The sequence below is a fragment of the Camelus dromedarius genome, chromosome 21, assembly GCF_036321535.1.
Source record: "Camelus dromedarius isolate mCamDro1 chromosome 21, mCamDro1.pat, whole genome shotgun sequence".
In the NCBI taxonomy this organism is placed as follows: Eukaryota; Metazoa; Chordata; class Mammalia; order Artiodactyla; family Camelidae; genus Camelus; species Camelus dromedarius.
In genome coordinates, this window is record NC_087456.1 from 27,610,996 (window position 1) to 27,637,014 (window position 26,019).

Consider the following 26,019-nt stretch of genomic DNA (forward strand, 5'->3'; position numbering starts at 1 on the left):
GAGCCAAGAGACATTTTGCATATTTAAGAGTATGCAAAGTGTCTCAGGCACATTAGAATTCATTCTGACAAGCCTTTATATAGCTCTTATTTAATCTTAAAGCATCTCCACATCATCCTGCATTACTCAAAATCATCGCCTCTATGTCAATGTCATAACAGAAAACTTTCCCCCTATTTTAAGATCATATTAAAACCTGCTCGAGACGCCTATTATTTCCCTCTATCCACAATTAAATCATGCGCCTGCACTGAGCTCGTCAGCGAGCTGCGGGGCTGGTGGCGCAGCGAGCAGCGCGGAGCGGCTGCCCGGGTTCCTGAGTGGGGAGTCACGCCGCACAGCCTGCAGATCGGTGAGCCTGAGGAGGGGGAGCTGTCTTGGAATTCAGGAGGGTTAAACAGCACTGCTGACAGCCAGCGGCCTCCCCTCGGCGTTTTCTCTGGGAGAGGTTATGGCCCTGGCTGCTCAGGGTCAGCGGCACGTCCCGCCCCTCCTGGAGCCATCACCCAGGCGCTTTCTTGGCTTCTCTGCCTATCTGGGGAGCGTCTTGTCACTGGGTTTACCCACCGTATTTCTCACCTTTCCGAGGTGGCTGGTTCTCTAGAGAAGCAAGCTGATGACACAAAAGCCCCCACCCCCACCCCACTGCATCCGATTTAGAGGCATGAGATTACCTAAGTCCCTGAGATGCCCCAGCTAGCAAGGGAGCTCAGACTTGCCTTTCCTTTTTGCATAGCCTTTGAGTGGCAAGAGCGCAGCACAGAGCCTGGCATGTTTTCTTCTGGTTATTTTCAAAATACTTGAGTGAAACTGAGACCGTGCAAGAGACAAACCTAAGAAGAACAATGATGTCCTTACTCTTCCAATAGGTCCTCATTTAAAAGTATGTGTGTTACACACACACACCACCCACTTTACACGCTTTTGAGAACTTAAATGTCAGACTTCTCTTGCTGGGTTTTTATAATTCAGAATTAGTACAGAGCAACCTTTCTGGTACTGACATATTTATCACAGATGCCTCAGGAGCAAAAGAAAATAACCAAGTAGGATTTTGACATTTTAATGTGTTTTTTTTTCTCCGTATATAAACAGCAAGTAGCTCTGACAAATGGGTTATGCGTTTGTGTTAGGGATCACTTATTTTCACCTGTTGTGTATAAGTGATTTTTTTTTTTTTTTAAAGTGCGCGTTCCTGAACTTGGCAGCATATTGGAATCACGTGAGGAGGGTTAAAAATCCCTGAGGCTCATATCGAAGATTGGGGTTTAATTGGCCTGGGCTTGGGCATAGTTTAAAAAAAAAAAAAAAAACAACTCCAGGTGATTCTAATGTGAAGACAAGATGAAGAAACCACTGTTTTAAAGTTTTATACTTTTCTCAAGCCAGGTGTGTCCTTAAAAATGAACTTTTCGTACACTGGTTCTGAAATTTTGTGAGGGTTTTAGACTACTTTTCTTTAACTATGAAGACAAAAGAACTTAACCTTTTTATTTTTAAACTCACAAAGCCAAGGAAATGCACTTGGATGGCTTTCTCCTCCACTTCCCCCCTGCCCATCCGCCCCTCACATCTCCATCCTCCCCGCACACATGGAGAGCACGTTTTTCCCATGATTCCCAAGCCACGTCTCCTGGTTATGCCCCATATAAAAATGGAGATACCTGCTCAAAAACTTGTGCAGAATATCTCACAATCCTTTTTTTTTTTTAAATCCTGCTCATTTCACCTTTTCATGTGCTTTAAAATTAACTTAGATGTGGTTCAAAATACCTGGCTTTTTTTCCCCCTACTGGAAAAAAAGAGCAACACGATTAGAACAAAATTGATTTCTTGGAGTGATTTCTGTTACCTGTATTTTCCAAGTTGCTGATTTAGGTAAGAAGTAGAAATGAAATAGAACTGAGATAGAATATTTCATTCTTGGGCCTATGCAATAATTGTAGGTACATTTTGCTTATTACGAAATTTAATTTGTGGTTAAACTGTTAAAGAAAAGAGATGCTGAAGGGTTTTATTCCATCCACAATGTTGTACCTATTGAATGGAGAGTTCCATAGTCCAATAGATATAGAGAGTTTAAGTCAGTGTTTCTGGCCCTTTCAAATCTCTAAGTCTAGCTTCTGGTGCCCCTTGGTAGTGTGGAAAAAACCAAAATGAAACAAGTAGCAGTAGATTGATTGTATACTGCATCTTATTATGAAACAAAATAGAAAAGAAAGGGGTTTCAAAATAGAATCCCCCTTTCCCAGGAGTATTTGTCTTGTTCTCCATGAAGTTAAAGGTCTGAAATAATGTGCCCATCAGGGGCTCAATGTTGCATGTCCATGCCAGTTGGTCCAAGGGCTTGTTATGATGGTAATGACCTACTGAAACGTGAGCTTGGATTGCAACAATACAATTGCTACCAGCTCTCCCGCTGGGAGAAATATTTTATTATTGTCAAATGTCCTCCATAGAGATTTGTTTTGCCTGTTCCTGTTTAAATTAAATTCAAAGCAGAACTGCATTACTGTTTCTCTGGAGTATATTTGAGATAAACAACTAGTCTCAAAATTTAGGATTCCTGGCTAGTTCAAATTTGTTTATTAGCAGAAAGATTACAATAGGTGACACCGTAGCTGCAGGAATATTATGATTGTAGCCACACAAGAGATTTACAGACTGAGTCCATGGCCTGAAAGCAGGAGAACTCCCTTTTTCATTACAGATGCCAGCCAGATTAATAATTAACTATTCCATCAACTGTACAACCTTAAAAAGAAAAGATGTCCCAATAAACTAATGCATTACCATAACATGCCACAGAATTTTGGCCATGAGAAAATTTATTCCCAGTAAGAAGTGTTTTTAAACTTAAGATCATAAACCAAATCTGAGTGTGTGCGTATACAAGTATTTTTAAACAGCAGCATGGTAGAGCACTGAAGCCCCAACCATGGGTGAAAATGCTCTTGAGCATAATGTATCTTTTCCAATACTATTTTTTAAAAGAATTGAAAGGAATGTCCTAGACTATATGGAATTATCTGGATCATTTTGCCAGAGGTCCTATAATGCAGCCTTGACAAAGGATTTTGAAACAGTGACGCTTTTAATCAATACAAATATTATTACAGTTAAATTAGAACCAGGTCTTACTCTACAAAAAAATGCCTGTTAGCTTTGTGAAAATCACAGTAGCCTGCGTGTTCCTGAATAGGATGAACTTTGGAGAGCCGGTTTTGAGAAATGCAAACTGTTGGGAGGGGTCACTAAAAGGGCCTACCAGAAAAACATTTCAAACTAGCAGGAGCCTTAAGTCACACTATTCACACTCCGATTCAATCTGCCATGCTCAGTCGAATTTCACAGTTTTGTTGGGAAGTGAAGTCCTGGCTGCTATTAAAAAAAAAAAAAAAAAAAAAAAAAGCCCAGAAAAGTAAAGTCATAAGAGCAATTTCCAAAATGAGGTCTAGAGCTATGACAAGTGTTGGCTTTTTTCCCCCTTAAATTATGTGATTTCATCTCATTACAAATGAAAAATACTAAACATGAATGCTAAAAACAATCCTGCAGATATTTTTGTATTAATCTCTTTAAGATTCTTCTCCACTAGACTTATTTTGCTTTGATTTTTCGCTAGTGAACAAAATGATTGACCAGCCCTGGAGTATCAACCTTATGCTTCTAAATCAAAATAGATATATACCTATCTTTTCAAGTGTATGTATTGAAAAAAAAGTCTCTTCCACAAAAAGAAATATGTGGTTGAGAGTAATTTCTTGGCTGGGTAATAAGTAAAGTGATGTTTGGAGATGAGGAAATTTTTACACACGGGGAATTCTGTAGCATGTGTCTTACTTGCTGTTTCTGATAAGGTTGTTTTCAGTTCCTTAATACAATCAATAATATAATGAACATCTTTGGGTGTCTTTCCTATAGACCAATATAATTTGAATTAGATGGGTTTGAACTGCCACCAGAAGTGCATTTTGTTTCATTTTCTCTCAGCAACATATAATTTTATTTTGCTCTTACACTTTATTAACTTGATTATTTTTTAAATGGCGTAGGACTGTCTTGACTTACAGTTCTTTGAACATTCTTGTATCTTATGCCAGCTCAGGCTCTCCATGCCTATTCATAACCTTTGCTCTTTTTTCTATTGGGTTTCCTATTGTTTTCTTGTTCTTTGTATATTCTAGATATTGATCCTTGTCAGTTTCAGTTTTTGAAAATGTCTTTCCCTAGTCAGTCATGTATCTAGTAACTTTGACCTTTGTTCACTAGAAATTATTGTGATAGAGTGATTCATCAATTTGATCCTCATGCTTTCAAAGTTAAAAATGTTTCTCATTTTTTGCAATTATTTTTATAACTTAAATTTTACATTTAGGTCCTTTGAAATCCAGTTTGAATATATTTTTTTGAAGTATAGTCAGTTTACAACGTTGAGCAGTTTGTGGTGTACAGCGCAATGTTTCAGTCATACATGAATATACATATATTTGTTTTCACATTCTTTTTCACTGTAAGCTACAAGATATTGAATATAGTTCCCTGTGCTATACAGTATAAATTTGTTTATCTATTTTATATATACCAGTTGGTATCTGCAAATCTCGAACTCCCAATTTATCCCCTCCCATCCCTTTCCCCCCAGTAACCATGTTTTTTTATATGTCTTTGAGTCTGTTTGTTTTATATGTAAGTTTGTCATTTTTTTTTAAGGATTCCACATATAAGTGATATACGGTATTTTTTTCTCTTTCTCGCTTACTTCACTTAGAATGACATTCTCCAGGGCCATCCATGTTGCAGGAAATGGTATTATTTTATTATTTTTAATGGCTGAGTAGTATTCCATTGTGTAAATATACCACAACTTCTTTATCCAGTCATCTGTTGTTGGACATTTAGGTTGTTTCCATGTCTTGGCTATTGTAAACAGTGCTGCTATGAACATTGGGGTGCAGGTGTCTTTTTGAATTAGGGTTCCTTCTGGATATATGCCCAGGAGTGGGATTGCTGTGTCATACAGTAAATCTATTTTTAGTTTTTAGATGAATCTCCATACTGTTTTCCACAATGGCTGCACCAAGCTGCATTCCCACCAGCAGTGTATAGTTCCTGCAGTACTTTGATCACTCCTTTTTTAAAATCACAATCTAACAGGCTATTAATATCTATTTCATTAATCATCTTTCAGGGGATTTCTCTTGTTCTTTTAAGTGGGAGTGGGTCCTCTGCTTTTTCATTTTGCTTATATCTCTCTGGCACTGTGGATTATGGAGTATAAATTATCTACTGTGGTCCTAAAGGGGTTGGTTTATTTATTTATAGCAGATGCAGAAATAAAACTAAAAAAATAAAAAATTTAAAAGAAGAAAAAAAGATTTGAAAACAGTATAATGAATAACAGAAGAACAAAACAAAGAGAAACAAAAATCAAATTGAGCCAGTGAGGAGGTGGGTGGGAAGGGAAAAAACTGGGAGTTTGAGATTTGTAGATACTGACTGGTATACATAAAATAGATAAACAAGTTTATATTGTACAGTACAGGGAAATATATTCAATATCTCATAGTAGCGTATGGTGAAAATAATATGAAAATGAATATATGTATGTTCATGTATGACTGAAGCATTGTGCTGTACACCAGAAATTGACACATTGTAAACTGACTATATCTCAATAAAAAATTAAAAAAATTCAAATCAAGACAAATTTTTAAAAATTTAAAAGAAAAAAAGATTTGAAAACAGTACAATCAATAATTGAAGAACAAAGAAATAATCAAATTGAGACAAATTTTTAAAAGTTTAAAAGAAGAAAAAAGATTTGAAAACAGTATAATAACAGAAGAACAACACAGAAGAAAATTGAGACAAATTAAAAATTTTTTTAACTTAAAAATTTTAAAGGGATTTAAAAATAAAAATTTTTAAAAAAATTAAAAAAGGAAAAGAAAATAAAAGGATGTGTTCCCACGCACACTGTGCGCTCCTAATAATTTTCTCCCAAGGTCCTTTTTAAGTCTGGGTGGTTGGTTGCCAGGTGTTCCTTCTGTGCCTTTTGGCTTTTGTCCCTTTGGTTGGGGGTGTGGCCAGTGTCACGGTGGCCAGAGCCTGCCCTGGCTATTGAGCAGGGCCTCTTTTTTGTTCTGTGGTTGTCTCCGTTCCTGCCCTCGTCCGGCTGGGCAAACTCCGCTTTCCTGCTCCAGAGGCCCCAGGGTGGCACCCCTTGGTCTGCACCATGTTCCAGCACCAGTAGGCTGATGGGTCCCTGCGCTGCGCCTGCGCATGTCAGATGGGCGGGCCGCTCCCCATCCAGGGCCGCTCCCCGAGCTGCGATTGGTCCATATTCGTAGGTGCGCTCACAGAAGATGGCCGCACGAGCTCTCACCCCCACCGCGAGTCAGAACTCTGCTCCCTGTTCGCCTGTCTTAGCAGTGTGAGTTCACAGAGGCACGGGGCAGACTGGTCCTTTCTGCCTGGGGCTGTAAACAAGCCTCAGTCCCGCCTAGGAAGCTGCAGGGCCCCTAGGTAAGGATTCAGGTTTCCACCCCTCCTCAGCATGGGAGCCGCGCGCCATAGAATATGGCGGCTGTGGCTGCTCCCGGCAGCTCTGGTCAGGAGCCGCGGGTCTGAGGAAACAAAGGCCACGGTGCCCCTCCCCCCAGCGCACACCAGCAGTGTTGCTTTGCTAATCTTTTTGTATTTTATGGGGAACCCAGGCTGTTCTGTGTCCCCTCCCAGCCACAGCCCGCAGCACCCTGCAGTCCCCGGGGCTGCCTCAGTGCAGCCGCCCCGTCCTCCACCCTGCTCGGGCGGCCTGTCCTGGGCCCCACCTGCCGGTTCGCGCGTCTAGGGCTGGGGGTCGTGGGGACCCTCTGTGCCGGTCAAGGGCTGTTCCGTACAGATCTGAGCCTCGGAGGCTCCCCCTCCCTCCTGCTGGCCTCTCGGTTGGAGGGGGGAGACCCAGCGAACGAGCGCTATTCCCCCTTTGCCGCTCCCTCCCCTCTGCTGTTCCTGCACTACTTTACTTTTTCTGCTTTCTTTTTTCCTTTCCTCCTGCCAGATTGGTGGCGTATTTTGAAGAAGGCGATGTTCTGTCCAAGTTCAGCAGGTGTCCTGAGTGGCTGGGTGGGTCCGTGGATGTCAGTCTTGGTGTATTCGTGGGAGAGGGTGAGCTGCCAGCATCCTTCTACTCCGCCATCTTGGACGCATCTCAGCTTGGATATTTTAAGTGTGACGTAAGTTTTAACTTTTTTTTTTTCAACTTCTTTATTCTCTACCAGTGTATGATAACAAATCTATATTATATCAAACTATCATATATATATAAAGTAATCTAGTTTTTGCTTTTTATTATGCTCTTTGGGCAATCTATATGCTGCTGCCACAATATTATTTTATAACTATAGTTTTGTAGTTTGCCTTATTACTTGATAGAATGTATCTCCACTCATGCCACACTTTGTCTTATTTTCCAAATTGTTAGTTTTTTTGGAGAATTTTCTTTTTCATAAATTTCAAAATATTTTTTCAATTCTCAAAATGATCTTTCTATAAGTTTTATTAGAATTTTTAATGTACAAATTGGAGAAAATTAAAATTTTTACAAATCACATTCAGTGAACATATTATAGCTCTCGATTCATTTATACTTTCTTTTATTCATTAGAGATCTTTTTAAATTACCTACGTAAAGTCTCATGCTTTCTTTGAGTCAAATTCTGGGTACTTTAAAAATTGATAGCTGTTGCAAATTATAATTTATTATCTATTATAATAGTGATTTTTGTTATGTTTTGTTATTTGAATAAACACATACTATTTCATTTTACATATTGTCTTATACTTGGGAATTTGCTGAACTTCCTTATTAGTTCAGATCACTTCTGTACAGTCCTGGATTTTCTATGTAATCATATTCTACATTTTTTCTAAATTTAGATTGCAAACTGATCAATATATTTCTGAATCCATCTCTTTCTCGTTGTACCTTATTATAGGGAGTTAAGACCAATCGACTGATACTTTTAGCACTCTGACTATAAACCATCTTTCCCGAGTCCATAAATTTGTTAGATTCATTTTCTTTTTTTCAAGTTGCTGAAAGCAGAACTTCTGTGAATGGGTTGCAAGTATACAACATGAATTGCCATTTTCCCAGCCTTCAATAACATTTTTCCAGCTTTCTGTTAAAGTTTCCAACTGTCCTTGTCCCAGAGCCACTTCTACATATTTTAGGTTTTCACTACAGCAGCGATTCCGTTTCTAGGTACCGATTTTTCCCTCAGTTTTCAGTGCATGACAACTGCACGACCTCGGTGTGGAATGAAATAGGCCCTTTTTTCCTGGAGCTCGTTGGTGTGTCTAGAGACGGCTTGACTCCACAGCTCTACTTAGACCTGTGGAGCTGGGTGGCTCAGTTCTGCTCCTTATGTGTCCCTCTGGGGGCCAGGCTGGAGGGGCAGCAGCTGCTCAGAACATCCTTGTATCAGGATGCTCTCAAGGGCACAAGAAAGCAAGTTCCAAGGCACAAGTGCATTTCAAGCTTTTAATATGTCTCCTATCGCCTTTCATTGGCAAAGCAAGTCATGTAGCCAAACCCAAAGTCAAACACACCCTGCAATTTTGTGGGAGACTCTTCAGATTTACATGACAAATAGTATAGATACAAGGAGGCATAAAGAAATAGAGATAGTAATTCAACATATCATAAATGCTTTGGTAATTTCTACTCAATTTTTAATTTTTTAATAACTATTAATGACTATGAGTGTTTAAACACTCAATGGAAATGACAGACCTTCTCTATAGCCCCACAGTGTCACCTTTGATATACATAGGTCTGTTCCTCTTCTGTTCATTCATTCGTCAATCTTTGTGCCAATCCTGCACACCCTTAATTACTTCCTAAAATACTTAAAATCAGGCTGAATAGCTGACAGAACAACTCCTCTTCATGTAGTCTTTACCCTGAGTATCTTGGCTTTTAGCATTTCTGTACAGATTATAGAATCATTTTAATTTACATACACTACACATACATACACACCTGTTAATATTTCAATTGCAATGGCATGGATTTTCTAGATTAATTTGTGGAAAACGCATATCTATGTTACATTTAGGCTTATATAATTCATGAGTATGTTATAACCCTCAATTTTAATTTTCTTAAACTTTTTTGTGTTCTTATAAAATAGCATCTTAAAAAAAATCTTGAGTTCTTATAGCACAAAGATTTGAAATATTGTGCTATTATAAAGACTATGTGTTTATAGTTAGTTTTTTTTAATTTTGTGTTTTGCTTTTGGCTGATATATAAAATTGACTTTGTATATTTATTTTGCATCCACCAACCTGCATAAGCTTACTTATTAATTCTAATCATTTATCTGTGGGTTCTTTTGAATTTTTTACATACCCAAACATATCTTTTACATAATTGGTGCTTTATTGCTCTCCTCTTAACCCTTGTATGTTTTGCATCTTGTCTTGATCTTAATGTACAGGCAAAGACCTTCATTCCACGTTAATAAAACTGGTGAGACAAGAACCCTTACCCAATTCCCTACCTCAAGGTAAATGGTTTTGGTTTTCACCATTTATTTTGATATAGGTTCCTTCTAGATGTTCTTTAATAGATAAAGGATGTTTCCTTTTTTCCCAAGAATTTTTATACCGTATGGACTTTGAATTTTATCAAATACTTTTTACTTGTATCTACTGAGATATTCTGTGGTTTTTCTCCTTTGTACTGGTAATGTGGTACTTTTATTGACTGCTATTTTAACATAAAACTTATTTTGCATTCCTGAAACAGATCTAATTTGTTCATGGTATAGTAATATCTTTATATTATGCTGAATTTGGTTTGCCTATATTTTAAGAAGTTTCCATCTCTGTTTATGAACAAGAAAATTCTATAATTTTTTTCCATAATACAATTTTCAGGTTATGATATATATGTTGTCATAAAACAAGATGGAAGAAATGTATCTGCTTTATCTTTTCTTCTCTGGAAGAATTTGTATTAGAACCAATCTTGTTGATTGTGTTAGTCTCATTTATTATGTTATTTCTTTGGTAAAAGCATGGTAGAAATGCCATGGAAACCGTGTAGTCCTGACTTTCTCTAGGTAAATTTATTGTTTTAGGACTATACTTTGTAACAATTACAGCATCATTCAAATTTTAAAATCTCTTCTTGTATCATGTCTGTTAGTTTGTACTTTTGTGGGAATTTGTGCATTTCATTTATATTTTCAATTTTATTGGCACAGCATTGTTCATAGTATTCTCTTACTAATTTTTTAATGACTTCAAAGTCTATAATGGAGGGATTGTGTTAATTTCCTGTGACTACTGTAACAAAGTACCACAGGCCTATTGTCTAAACAGGAGACATTTATCTTCAGGCCAGGAGTCTGAAGTAAGTTTCACTGGTTCAAAATCAAGGTGTTAGCAGGGCTGAGTTCCCTCCAGAGGCTTGTCTCTTCCTTGTCTCCTCCAGTTACGGGGTGCTACTGGCATTCCTTGCCTTGTGGCTATATGATTCCCACCTTTAAATTTCTCTTCACTCCATTGCTGCCTGGTTTTCTCCACGATTTGTGTGTTATCTCCTCTACCTCTCTTTCAGAAAGATATTTGTGATGGCATTTAGGACCCCGTGGATAATCTGGCATAATCTCTGCCTCTCAAGATCTTTTACTTAATCATATCTGTAAATCTCTTTTCTCGAATAAGGTAACATTCACAAGTTCCGGAAATTAGGGCCTGAGATCTTTGGTGGGGGGAGGGCATTATTTAGCCTACTGCAATGGCATTTCCTTTTTCACTGGCGTTTCCTTTTATATTGAGTATTTCTATAACATGCTTTTATTTCCTTTTTTTAAAGTTGAAGAATAGTTGATTTACAATATTGCATTAGTTTCAGGTGTACAGCATAGCGATTCAGTTATATCTTTTCAGGTTATTTTCCAATATAGGTCATTACAAGATATTAAATACAATTCCCTATGCTATACAATAATCCTGTTGCTTATCTGTTTTATGTATAGTAGTTTGTATCTGTTAATCCTATACTCCAAATTTATTCTTCCCCCCTCCCTTTCCCCTTTGGTAACCATAAATTTGTTTTCTATGTCTGTGAGTCTTTCTGTTTTGTATATAAATTCACATTTTGTTTTTAGATTCCACATATAAGTGATATCATATAATACTTGTATTTCTCTGTCTAACTTACTTCACTAAGCATAATATTCTCTAGGTCTATCCAGTTGCTGCAAATGGCAATATTTCATTCTTTTTTATATCTGAGTAATATTCCATTGTATATTTGTATCCCATCTTTTAAGCCAATAATCTGTTGTTGGACACAGGTTGTTTCCACGTCTTGGCTATTATAAATAATGCTGCTATGAACATTGGGGTGCATGTATCTTTTTGAATTAGTTTTCTTTTTTTTCTGGATATATACCCAGGATTAAGATTGCCAAGGCATATGGTAGCACTATTTTTAGTTTTTTAAGGAACCTTCATACCATGCTCCAGAGTGGCAGCACCAATTTACATTCCCACCAATATTATAGGAGGGTTTCCTTTTCTCTGCACCCTCTCCAGCGTTTATCATTTGTAGGTTTTTTGATGTTAGCCATTTGGATCCATCCCTCCTTTTATTCCTTAATCAGTCTTTCCAAGGTTTATGAATTTTAAGTTTTTTCAAAGCAGAAACTTAGACGTTTTTGTTTCTTTTCTTTTATATGATTCCTGATATGCTAATTCCTATTCTCTCTCCTTTATTATTTGCTCCTTAGATTCATTTACTCTATTTAAAAAATTTTTTTTACTGAAGTATAGTTGATTTACAAAGTTGTGTTAATTTCAGATGTACAGTGAAATGATTTATATACACACACACACACACATGCACGTGTATATATACACACACACGTATTCTTTTTCAGATTTTTTACCATTATGGGTTATTACAAGGTATTGATTATAGTACCCTATATACAGGAGGTCCTTGTTGTTTAGCTATTTTATATATAGTGTGTGTATATGTTAATCCCAAATTCCTAATTTATCCCCCCCACCCCTTTCTCCTTTGGTAACCATAGTTTGTTTTCTAGGTCTGTGAGTCTATTTCTGGTTTCATTTACTTTATTTTTTTTTAAACTTCTTGAGATAGATGGTTACTCATTAGTTTTCATCTTCCCTTCATTTCTAATAGGCTATGAAATGTCCTTTTTGACAGCTTTTGCTCCTCCACATATTTTAACACTTAGTATTTTGTTAACATTAAATTCAAAACAGGTTTTAATATCCCAAGCTACTACTTCTTTGATCATACTTTATTCAGAAGTATATTTCTTGATTTCTTTTGGTTATTAATTTATATCTTCATTGCACTACAGTCAGACAACATAGTCTATAAAAATTCAGTCCTTTGAAATTTGTTGAAACTTACTTTGTGGCTCTCTTAAGTCCTGCTGAACATGACTTAGGCTAAAGTCACTGTAGCTGGATCAAAGGAAACAGAATTCTTGACTCCGAGGGGTGGGGTTACTTGTGTGCTGCTGTTTTGAATGATCTATGGCTCTTCTGCCTCATTTTGTGGTTAAATGCTGGACTAATATATTTGACAATGGTAATAGTCCTCTCTTTCTCCTTATCTGTTTTGGTTACTTTCTCATAATGGCCATAGAATAAGATAGATATCCGTAGAATAAAATAAATTATTTCTGAAAGCCTGCAGTATTTCACACATGTGAATTTTTTTGTTCTTTAGAATGACTTGAATGTGATTTTTAGAGGAATCCTGGAGACATTCTAAGTGAAGTATCTAGAGAATACTTCAGCATGGGGCTGTAGGTACATCCACAATAGCTAACAGTGGAACCATGGAAAAAGGCAGTATGGTAGCACAGTCAACCCAGAATGTAGATATCTTTCTTTATACTATCATTTTATAATATAAGCAGAGTCAGAGCTGATTAGGGCTGGAGGTCACTGGCCCAGTTCATTTCTGTTCCAGATAAAGGCTGGCTGAGAGAGTGTGAGTCTTGCCCAGTCCTTCAGTTAGTGACTCACTTTTTCTTCTTCATTCCATCTCTCCCTTCTGGTGCTGTGCCTGCATCATTCCAGGCTTCCTTTTCCTCTCTCCTCCTTTGCCATCAGTCTTGAGTTTCCAGTCATTCATCATAAAATCTGCTGATTACAATTGTCTGTTGCATCAGGCACAAAATTTCCTTCTTCGGCATTAGGGACTGTCTCTCTGAGCCACCTTTCAAGCCAGCTTTATCGCCATATGGTCCAGAAGTTAAGTCTGCCCCAGTGTCTTCCATGCCATGAATGCACATGTTCCTTTCTTCTCTTCTCTCCCCACCTTTGCTGGTGCTGGTCCTCTCCCACTCTTCTCCAGGAAGTCAGCCCCAGCTAATCTCCACCCTTCCTTTCCTTGACTTCTTGCTCAGCACCACATCATCTAGTTTTTCTTTCCTGTTATGTCATTCAAATTAGAAAGCCAGTAACTTGACTCCAGAGCTCCTTTCTTAGATTTTTACATGTATCATTTCTAACCTAGAGGAGTGCTACTGGCCACAGAGGCTGGAACCAGGCGGATAACCAAGCCCCTGGGCCAGCAGCCGTGTCCTTCTTTCCCTCTTCCTCTTATTCACTAGTTCACTCAACCAGTAAACACTTTTCCAATGCACATCTTTTCTCCCTCACCTTCTCTAGATCTTCCTTCAAACCCTCAGTGAAGCTTTTACAGTCACTTTATTTAAAACGAAAAAGCCCCTTCCCAGCCTCACTCTCCCATGTTCCTGCTTAATTTTCCTCCAGAGCAGTCATGCCCATCAGACACCTCTCTGGGATTGAACCCAGGACCTCGTGCATGCTGAACACGTACTCAACCACTAAGCTATATGCTCCCCACCGGCTCAGCAGATTTTAAGCAAAGCTGTGCACCAAATGCATCCTGAATGGTAACAATGAGAGGTCAATGTCTGATTCCTAGTCGTACCTTAAACCACATTAGAGAGTGCAGACACCAATGGGCTGGGATGGATGTTGGCCTTTCCAACTGGTTTTTCCAGCCCCCAGCAGCATTGGCACCCTCCTAGTGGGACTGCCCACTGCAAAACTACCATGTACCTTCCAATGCAGCTTAAAGGACAGATGCAGACATAAAGTAATACAGGAAAGGTCCTATAAAGCCACCCTTATTGTTAGAATATTAACTCAACTCTTGTTCTCTCCACCTATCCAGCTACAGAAGTTCCTGTGTTTAATTTTTTAAGACTGGATTTTGTGCTTCTTCACACACAATCTATATTGCATTTCTTGTCCATGCAGCATTCCCCGGCCCAGGTCACGGCTGGGTACCATCTGGACTCGCTACTGTTTTCCTTGTGCTAGATACTTTTTATGGATGGGGAATTTGCTCTCGTCCCTTTGCCCACCACCCTCTCCCCTTCTACCCCCTCTCCTTCACTTGAAGGTTTCTATTCATTTAACCCAGGTTAATAAGTAAAAGTATTTTTCTTGAACGTAATTCGATCATCTAGCCCTCTGTACACACCCTGCAAACCCACCGAATGGAACTGGAGAGGGATTAAATGACTACTTCTGACTAGTTTGAATGAGGTTATGCAGAAAGCAGTTTTCAAAATTTAACATCTTTGTTTTCAAGGATATATAACTGATGTATAAAACTAGTCACAATGAATCTACACTTTTTGGGCTTCATCAAAAGGAGGTAGAATAAAAATTTAAGAACAAGGAAGGAGCCTGGATGTTAAATCAGAATGTCAGTGGAACCTTCTTGATACCAAGTTATGTACTTGAATATTTGTATCCATAGGATGTGAAGACACTTCTACTGAGAAAAGTTGACAGTGACAAATAGGAAAAAACAATAGGACAGTCTGATATTTTCATTTAAAAGCAGTTATACGGGAGGAAGAACCAACCTCAAGTTCTCCTGCCTTTTGCTTTACTTCCCAGAAGTCAGAGGCGGGCAGTCCCTGGTGTGCTGAGATCTAGCTCTGTGAGTTGCTCTGCCCCAGACAAAGAAACGGGAGTCTGTTCTGGGACTCTTCCACCTGTTGGGTGGTCTGTGCAGGGAGCTAGAATCCCTCTGTCCGGGGACTTAGAGGCCAGGAAGAAGGAGCAAACACACACTTGTATCTGGAACTATGAGAGGTCAAAAGAGAGCATGACCTTTACCAGGGCTGCTCAAGGAGGGCCTTCCAGTGGCAGTGCAGACAATCAGGGATGAGGGAAGGCTCCTCTGCTCTGTAATTAAACACTAGTAGGGTAATACACACAGTTAAGCATCTTCAAATTGTTTTTTAAAAAAAGGGCAGAGACCCTGGCAGTGCTTAGGAATTATCATAAAAAGGATAGAGTGACAATAAGGACCAGTTGAAAGAGCTCAGGTCAGTAGTCATGGGCTGGAGAGGATGAAAGGCAGCTTCAGATTCAGTTTGATCTGGAAGGAGCATTGGCAGAGGTCCAGGTTGTCTGCTGATGAGGGTACCTGTGACTTTGCACAAGCCCTGTCATCTTTTTAACACTTTGTTCCACCATCTAGAAAACAAGGGAGTTGCATTAAATTATATATGAAGTCTCTCTCAGCTGTAAATCATGATTCTAGATATGGGAAGGGTGTGTTCATAAGGCCGGTGCTAAGAAACCATTCGTTGCATTCAGAGAAAAATGATTAGGAAAAGCAGTGGATTTATATAAAAGGAAAAGAAAGTAGACAATTAAAAATATTCTCATTTCCTTAAATCATACATTAGGTCCCATTATATATTACAAAGTTATGATAGACGACTATTTACCAGGGACGGTTTTGGCATAATTGGTACCATTTTTCCGTGCTTCCAATAGGTCAAGTGCTACATTTAACACTTTACATATTTTATTTCACTGAACACTCAAGACCTATGAGGTAGGTGCTATTATTGTCTCTCCTTGGCCAATGAGGACGCTGAAACTTGCAGATCTGAAATAACTTTCATCAGATTACATATATACTAAAAGGCAGAGCTCAGTCTCTCCCACTGCAAACACTTGCTCTTAACCTTGACAACATCCCATCTTGGACCAAGAATGGACCAGACCAATTTGTGAGATCCCTTCTTTAACTTTGTGATCATGGAACAGCTGATAAAATTTTAAGTATGGCTTTTTTTCCCCAGACATTATCTTAACCTATCAAAGAACAAATATCTAGTGTTTACAGAAATAAAAGTTCTATTACATTTCTTCATGTCAGAGTATACAGAGGGTTTATGTGCTTCTCCGGGAAGAAAAGGAAATACAGCTGTTTTGCAGGTAATAACAGTTTATTTTATGTCCTATTTTCTTTAACAGTGATTGCTCTTACTTGGAAACTCTCCTGGCATTTTGTAGGCAATAAAAACGTAAAAAGAATGCTCTATGCAGAGAGTTTCACAAGCCTGGCCCCCAGTTCATAATCTGTGGCAGAAGACATCTGCAATCTGGTTCCAGAGCTGTTCATCAGCATATCCACCAGTGACACAGGAACCAGGGCTGCCCTTCTATGAGCCCCAGGTCACTTCTCCCATCACTGGCACCCCCAACACCACTATGAGAGAGAAAGAACCATGCCCAATTTGAGAAAATGCTGGAAAAAAAAAATTTCCTGTAAGAAAGAAACAGAAATGAAAAATTGACTATTGCAAAGTAAAAATCTGTGAGTTGGTGCTGATAACACTTAATTGCTCTGTGATTAAATATCCTTGTCCAGGGTCAGGGCTAGTCCAGAGGAGAACTGTAAAAGCAACTCCTTGATGTCTTAGAAAACTCCTTTTGAGCAACCTTACTGCTTACCTCACTGTAACTTCCTGCTCCTCTGATCTCTATTCTAAGCAGCCCCAGAGGACAGATTTTTGTTCTCTGAACCTTCTCTGCTCTCCATTTGGGTCTCATTGGGCCTTACTTGCTACTAATAAACTACTCTGGATGGATGGGCATGGGTGCCACTGAATTATGTGCCTTCTTAATTTTTTAATTTCTGAAAAACAGAGTATCTACTTAAAAATCACTCCTCTGACTTAAGCATCATGCTAGGTGCTTAGTGCCCATGAGTTAGAAGTCTTCCAAGAGCCGCGTGAGAGGGACATTTACGCAAGAGGAATGGGGGCCTGGCAGAGTGAAGGGATTTGCTCAAGGCCCCGTGGAGATTGAGCCAGAGATGATGGTAGAAAACCTGTGCTCCCCTCACTCTTCTGCATTTCTTCCCCATGACCTTTTAGTCCAGACCATTGGAGATGATGCCAAAGTCAGAGGCTCTCTGGCTTGGGCAGACCCATGTCCTAAGACAGGAGTAGGGGTGTCTTAGCAGTCCATTTCTCTTCAGCTGAATCAACTCGGGAATGTTCTGTCCTCCTTGTTTATCCTTCCTCTGTCTACAAGCATCTAACAGGGCCTGAACACCACTCTTGCTCCTAGTACTGCTACGGCTGCTGCCACACCTGCTGTCTTCCTGTTGCATGATGCTTTGCTGTCTGTTTCAGCTGTGTGAAGAATCAAATCTTAGTCCCAATAGTGTTTCTCTCTCTTAGATTCTCCTTGAAAGTTTGGAGAAGTAGTAATAGTACTTCCTGGACATTTTGAATTTGAAGGGCTTGCCTGAGAGGCACAGTGGGCATTTAGGGTAATTTTGTAATTGTTGTTATTTTATCCCACTGCTCGGGACTTGGAGGAAACTTTTTATGAGTGTGAGTGGTTGACATTTACTTGTCTTCACTGCCATGGCTGTTCAGGAAGAAGGGGATTAAAGAAAATCTCACATATGGATACTGAGGTCAGTGTGTGTATGGGGAAACAGTCGAACAAAGTATTTTGCAGTTTATAATGATGCGCTCGATTAAATTGATGACTTAAGGGAGAGTGGTGGCTCTTGGTTCTGGGGATTGGACCGCCTGAGTGATCTCAGAAGCCGGAAGCATATATACTTCAGCATTTTAAAGGTCAGTTGGCAGAGCTGACCACTGAGAGCAGCACCAGCAGTGAGTAGACACTGTGGTACCTGTTCACTGATCAGAACAGGTGCTGCAGAGAATGTCACTGGGGCAGAGCGCAGGGGTCCCAGACCACCTCCCAGTGGGAGCTGCCATCGGGCACCTGAGCAAACTGAGGTCCAGCTTCAGAATCATTTGCTCTCATGAGACCAGTCCAACAACATTTAAGAATTACAGGCTCTAACAGACTGCTGGAAGCATGCTGCCCTTTCTGTTTCTCACAAATGGGAAAAAAGTGGGATTGCGGTAGAACCTAAAGTCATAGACAGTGATGTTCAGTGGCAAAGCTGGGACTCTGGCATCTGGCGTAAGAATTTCAGAATGAGCTTCATTATCCCACACTGTGTGGAATTTTTACTCTTAGGATATGGGGAATGTTAAGTTTTCACATCTAGAGAAGGAGGCTCTTCTCCCTTGCTCGGAGACTTCATTCTATTAAAAACTTTGTGCATTTCCCTTGCATAGAAGATTCTCTTGTAAGATTAACCTTTAAGAAGTTAAATAACCAATCCCTAATAAAAGCTCTCTAAAGTATCAGCTGTGTTACTGGAAGCTCGGTGGTTTTCTGTTTCTGTTTTTGTTAGCTTTTGAAGTTCTTGAGATTATTCTGCAAATACAGCTCTTATTACATTGCCTTAATATTCTTGGTATATAGCGGTATCTTACGCTGGTTAAATGACTTTTTCTGACACTTTCAGCCTCTGAGTCCAAGTCTTACCAGTGTTGCTTGGATAATAATCAACATTATTACAATAATAGATAAGTTAAATGTGGCTATGAAAAGACATTAAGAAAAAAATCTTTCTAATATGAATGCACATATTAAATAGCTATATAATTTTTGTGATTAACATCATTTAATATTTAAAACCACTTCACACAATCCCTGGGACATAGTTGGGCTTAATTATTGTATAAGTAAACTGCTGTGCATTAAAGTGATAACGCTGACATATTTAAGGAAAAATCAGATACTACTTATTAGTTTTAGTGAGTAGGTTGATTGCCCTGGGAGCCTCAGCACAACATTGAAGGCCTAGATATTGAAGGTTTAAAATTGAATATACCCAATAAACCACTCTAAAGTGTATTTGTTTTAGTGTGTGTGTGTACGAGGTACTATACGTGGAGCTGAAAACTGTAGATAAAAAGGCATAGACTTATTTTCAGAAGTTTTGATGGGCATCAGATGCAGATGTAGAATTTATATATCACATGCAGTTGTACTGCATATAGACTATAAGTAATTTGACGTATTTGTCAGATTACACATGATTTCTATCTGTTGATCACCCGGAAACATCAGAGATGGGCATGAGAACAGGGAAGTACAGTTTGGAAAGTTCTGTGACACGTACGTAAGACATTTACACACCATGATTCTGATGATCTGCCTCTAATCCCTCCTGAGGTTGAGAAGGGAAGGACAGTTTGTCTCAGCCATGCAGCTTAGAAGCAGAAGAATCAAGTACTGAATAGAACATGTATGGCTTCAGAGTTCCCAAGTTCTACCTCATCCACCCCTTCTCCTGTCTCCATTGCACCACACTGCATCAAATACCACATATTTCTAATTTGTGTGTTTCCATCTGCCTTGATAATGCATTTCAAAGTTTCTTTCTTGGTCCACCATGCTTGCTTTTGCTGAGTGTTGTAGGGGCAAATGGAGATGAAAATAGCCCTTAGAAGGTTAGTGTCTGATTGCCCAAGGCTGACTGGCTGCTAAAAAGACATAATTTACAAAATAAATCTCTAATCATTATCTACTTGAAAGATAAAATGTAGGAACTGAAAAGGACCTTTGAGCCCTCCTCCTTCATTTTACAAATGAAGAGAATGAAGCTCACAGTGGCACAGCTAGTTAAAATCCATCAGCAATCACTTATCAAACAGTGCCCAGAGAATTTTATTTGAGCGTGATGCAAGCGATGAGATGCAAGAAAAGACTCATTATTTGTCACTTGGATTCTTGGCACTATTTTTTTACACCATATTTTGCTAAAATAAATGTGTGCCTTTAGAAGAAATGAATTGCTCGATGTTGTTCTTGCCTGGGATAATGAGTTTCCTAAGAGTTGGATGGAATCAAACTCTAAGTAAAACACTAGGGGGAACTAATCTTTGCAGATTAATTTGGTCCTCCCAGCCCAGTTTATGAGGCAGTCATCTTGCCGTGTGTATTGATTATCAGACAAGACTACTGATCGCCTTAAGGTCATTAAGTGCACTTAATTAAAGAGCAGTTAGCAAGCTTCTCTTTACTAAAGTAATGTGGCTGTTAAAAGTGATTTGTACTTTACCAATGTGGTAGCCATTAATCTGAAGGTCAATTTGTCATTTATATTTTCCCAAACAAATATATTTGGTAGGTCACAGTGAGCACTGGTATTTATCACATGCTCTCTTGGTGCACTGTATCTGTAATCATCAATTAAAAAAGAGAGCTTTCAACTGCCCTGTCTATAAGAAAAGAGCCATTCCATAGCTTTTTGAGCTTCACACCCAAGTATTGTTTACTTACCAATCTGATACCTTCCGCTCTTGGCCAAGGGTGTTGTAGGGGAAAGTACTGATTCAAAAAGTAAAATTATTTCTGTGATTTCTGTGTGACCTGCTGCGTTCCCAAAAGAATTTGAACAAGAATGAAGGAAATAGATAAATTCACATTATGGAGTTGTTCCAGAGATTGTAAAAATCAAAACCGTGTTCACAAAATTCACAGTTGGAAATCATAGGTTTTTGTATTTATTGTATATAATTTCATGGTGTAGTTGTAGAAATATGTGGATGATAGGATTTATTGACTGGCCTCTAGAACATTCTCTATTTGGTCCTGTACTCTTCATTTCAGGACTGTACCTGCAAAATAGCAAATGCCCCAAAACGTTGTACTTGCTAACAAACACCTGTGTGGGTGACTAGGTGTTAAGGGGTTCTTGAGGAAAGGGAAAAGGAATCACATAAAACAGCGCTGGTTCTAATAAACGCCATAGGCCACTGCTGCTGGGTGTGGCCCACACTGGGACTAGAGTTCTTACAGGAAAGACTAGAGACATTCCCAGCACCCAGAGAAGTGATGATAAACTTGGGAGTCAGCATCCAGATTACTTCTTGGGCTATCTCGCTGCCTTTCTCTTTCTTTTAATGTTCATTTATATTTTCCTATTAATTGGAATGTGGCTTCAGAAAGATGACTTTCTCATCTGGGAACTTGTAAGAAAACACTCAACTCCATGGAGAAACCAAACCAAACCAAACAAGCCAATGACATTTTATTAACAGGTTATTTTTGGTCTGTTTCTTCAAATTACAGTTCAAAAGGTTAGACCATGATAAATGGAGTGAGAAAAGACTGCTGTGATTTTGTGAGGTAAGCAGCAGGGCATAATACATGTAAGTGTCTAGTCATTGAATGACAGGTAGGGAGATATTTGACCCTGTCTGACTCCAGATCACTTTAAAATCATTTCCTAGTGATACCTGCCTTCAGAGCTAGACCAAATGTGTAAACCCAGCAACATACTGCCTGGGATTATATCTTTGACATGTTCCTGTTTTGTATTTCCAACCACAGTCAATCTAAGATACATATTTCAAATGCACTGTTGTAGAACCAGGAGAGCAATTGTATGAACCATAGTCCAAATTAGGAGGGTCCCAGATGACCATCAGTAGAGTATTGAACGTTGGGGTTGAAACCAATTAGTAAAGTTTAGGAACTAGGGGTGTTGTGTGAAGAGCCTAACAGCCAATAGTGTTTCCTGAGCTTATTGATCCTACCAGGCACATTTTACGTGCAACCACTTGTGAGGTATTATCGTTATCTCCACTTTTCAAGTTAGGGAATTGAGGCCAAGCAAGACCCCACATTTAGGAAGGTGACTCTGGGGTGAGGTCAAGTCCTTCTCCACGGTACTAACACTTTAAGAAGAGGGAAAGGGAGATGATTGAGCACTTATGAGGGGGTAACCAGTATCATCCCAAGCCAAGCCCATCAATACTCAAATATTGAAGGACTAAAGATAATCATTTGTTAGAGATCACGTCTCTTTCCGTCTGAGTGTGGGTGGGAAAAATGGTGGTAGCTTCAAGTATGGTGTGTTAGATACATTTGCTTAAGCTCTGTCCTATCTAGTGGAAGGACTGATCTGCAATAATACTACCCAAATTCCAGAGAAAAGCCTTTGACCATGTTTGTTGTGTTAAGGTGGTATAATTATGCTTTAAAGCACACTGTATTATTCAACATTTTTACTAGTCTGAGGATTCATGCATCTGAAGTAGCAGAAACCAAGACTTAACTAAATTAACCAGATTCTTAACTTTCAGTCTGTGATTTGTTTTCCTAGCTGTTATTATGTGCTTTTCTTTAACTTTCTTTATGCGTGTTCATGTTTGCCAATGTCATAGCCATATCCAGGACATCTCTTTAATATTCCTTCAGTGACTATTAAATTTGATTTAAAAATACTTTCATTTGGATATTTTCAAGCTGCTTACCAGTTAGCAGTATTTTTAATGTCCTATTTATCTAATACAGTTGCTTGTGCTGTTTTCATAATCAGATAAGGGTCATTAAACCATTTTTGAGATTAAATAGCACAAAACCATTTTTTTCCTGTTTATGTGCCCCATTAATATTAGAGCTTATGCTTACTATGGCTTAATGTTTCAATTTTTAAATATCATTTATGTTAATATGAAAAGGCTCTATTATCTAATTGTGAGGATTATTTCCATTACCTTCCAGCATAATCTCTGCAAATATTGGCCTCCATATTTCTTTGAACTGACAGATTTTAACCTTGGGTGTTTCTCAGGACATCATTCAAAATACTCATATATCTTTACTTATTTAGTTTTTTTTTAAAGGCTTTATTTTTTGGAGTATTTTTAGGTTTGCAACAAAACTGTAAGGGAGGTGCAGAGACTTCCCATATGCCCCCTCCCCAACACATGCATAGTCATCTTTCACCAGAGGAGTACTTTTTTTTTTTTTTTTATGAAGGATAAGCCTAACACTGATACTGCATAATCAACCGAAGTCCAAAACTTTGCCTTATGGTTCACTCTTGGTGTTGTATGTGCTGTGGGTATAAACCAATGTATAATGAAGTATATCCATCATTATAATTGCATACACAATATTTTTACTGCCATAAAAAACCTCTGTTCTCTGCTTATTTATGACTCCTCCACCCATCCCACCCCCAGCATCCCTGACAACCACTCATCTTTTTATTGTCTCCATAGCTTTTCCTTTTCCAGGATGTCATATAGTTGGAATCGTACAGTATATAGCATTTTCGATTGGCTTCTCTCATGTAGTAATATGTATTTAATGTCGCTCCATGTCTTTTCGTGGTCTGGTAGCTCATTTCTTTTTAGCACTGAATAATATTCCATTTCTGGATGTATCCCTTCACTTACTGAAGGGCACCTTGATTGCTTCCAAGTTATGGACAGTTACAAATAAAGTGCAGTAAACCTCCATGTGCAAGTTTTTGTATGGACGTAAATTTTCAGCTCCTTTGCACAGATACCAAGGAATGTGATAGCCAAATAATATGGTGAGAATATGTTTAGTTTTTTAAGAAACTGTCTATTTTCCAACGTGGCCGTGCCATTTTGCATCCTCACCAGCAATGTGTGAGAGTTCCTGCTGCTCCACGTCCTCACTAGCGTTGTCAATGTTCTGAATTTTGCCCACCCTCATAAGTGTATAGTGCTGTCTCTTTGTTGTTTTAATTTACGTTTCCTGATGACATATGATCAGGAGCACCTTTTCATATGCTTATTTGCCATCTGAATATCTTCTATGGCCCAGTGTCTGTCAAGTTCCTATTAATAGCTGAAACATAAGATCATTGTAAATTTTATCCAATATCACTTACAATGATTGGAGAGAAGATCTTTCCATGTCTGGATGTTTCTTTTCTCAGCCTTTCAATCTGCAGAAGTGGAATTTCTTTATGTACAGTGCACCTCCTGCACAGGTGTGGCCTCCTGGGGTGGCTCTGCTGGCTTGGATGAATCTTGGTCCCCAAACTGGCCTCTCCTATCAGTGACCCAGGGCACCCATCTCTTCTTCCTGTGCACTCTGTTCTTTCCTACTCTGACACCGATGTCATCAGTGATCAGACTCTACATGTTAGATGTCTCTGGATAAAGTAGTATGTGTTCGCCTTACCTTTATTTTTGTTTTTCTAAAAGGAGAATGATTCATGTCAAGTGTAGCTCAGAACACATGTTTTGGCAACAGCTTTGGATTTGGATTCAGGTGCCTGGAGTTCAAATCCTTGTTTACTAGATGGGTGGCTTAATCTCTCCTAACTTCAGTCTTCTTTCTTAAAAATGGGTATCAGCATCACTTATCAACCCACTTCTCAGGGGTCTTATGAAGATTAAAATAGATGACTGTACATAGATACAGTTTTTAAACTGTTAAATACCATTCCAAGTTTAGATGTCACCACGCTTACTACCAGTAACATATGTAAGTATGAATACCTTTGTACCATCTAAAATGTGCCAGACTCTGTTCCAAGTTCTTGATTATGTTATACATCCTTCACTCCTTCCTACAGCCCTGAGAGGTGGATACAGTGAATAGGTCCATTTTAGAGATGGGTAAACTGAGAGGTTAACCAACTTGCTGCAGAGTCACATAGCTAGTGAATGAATGAGCTGGAATTTGACTTTGGAGTCTATGTTCATTGCCACTAGACTACACTGCTTCCTCAGTAACCATAAGGCTGGTGAACATAATATAATAATTATTACATCAAAGTAACGTATAAGTTTTATTTATGGATCAGTTAAGTTTGACTTTTTTCTGCTCATCCTGCACTCCTTAATCATTGCCCCAGCTCCTGAATAAATATTTTTTGATAACATAAGGGGATGACTCAGTGTGCAGAAATTTAAAATACATGTCCTAATACAGCGGGTCAACATCTCCTTTCCCCTCTTGATGACAGTGTTGTTAGGAACGGCTAAATTTAAATAGTAATATAATGCTTTCATTTGATATAAAATATTAATAATGGTTTTAAACTATATTTTCAAGGAAATTATTGGTCGCATCTGTGTCTACAGTGTATTCTGCCACCTCCTTTCCTTTAGCTGTCTTCAATTTAGATAAAATGCATTAAACTTGTATTTATTTCTTCTCAGGTATTCATGACACTTTAAAGATTGTTTAGTTACACTTATGCTTGTCATCCTCAGCATGTCGCTTGCCAAATGGAGTTTACAATATATTCTAATGGATGTGAATGCTTTCCAGCCGTACAGTGAAACTTTGTCCCCAGTCTCCTTATTGAGTCCCCATTCTCCAAAATTTGTTTTAGTCACGTCTGGGGTTTATCAGTCATTCTGGATTTTAACTCAGTGAATTAAAATTTTTCCTTTTTTATTTTGGCTCCCCATGAGTACCATACAGTCCCTGGGTCTCCCATAGCATCATGGCACCATGGAGAAGTGCCTGGCCATGATGCCGTCGGGTGAGATGGGCACAGTTCTGCACAGTCTCTGGTCTTTAGTCATGCATGTACTTGGTAGTGTCCTTGTCCTGAACTTAAGACTCCCTTTCTTTACATTGATCAAATCTCAACACTTCCACAATTCTTTGGGGAGCGTGGAAAGCTTGTGGAGAGCGCCATGTGCACTGGGCTTCTGGAGGTTTGTGGGAGTGGAGGGGGAGAGGTGAGGGGATATTGTCTCATGTCTCCTCTACCTGCCGCCTTTAACACCCTGACTTACACTGCTCCTGCTTGGGGCCTTATTCACTTTATTGGCTCCATCTAAGTGATCTCAGGAACTTCCTACCTGTGCGTAATCAGACTTACCTAGAAATTCTTTTACTCTTTCAACTCTGCTCGCTCTCCTCTCTTATAAGGAAGATCATGTTTTTCCCAGCTTGGGATTGGAGTGGGAATTTGGAGGTGGGAGGAGTACA

At 38.9% G+C, this 26,019-nt stretch overlaps 1 protein-coding gene across 1 annotated transcript in view; it reads left to right on the plus strand.

Moving 5' to 3' along the window:
• Nucleotides 1-7,110: 7,110 nt before the first annotated feature.
• LOC135318770 (usherin-like) overlaps nucleotides 7,111-26,019 on the plus strand; it is a 228,910-nt gene continuing 210,001 nt past the window's right edge. Inside the window, exon 1 of the mRNA XM_064477010.1 lies at nucleotides 7,111-7,238. The gene's annotated coding sequence lies outside the window, so the exon portion shown is untranslated. The remainder of the gene's footprint in view (nucleotides 7,239-26,019) is intronic.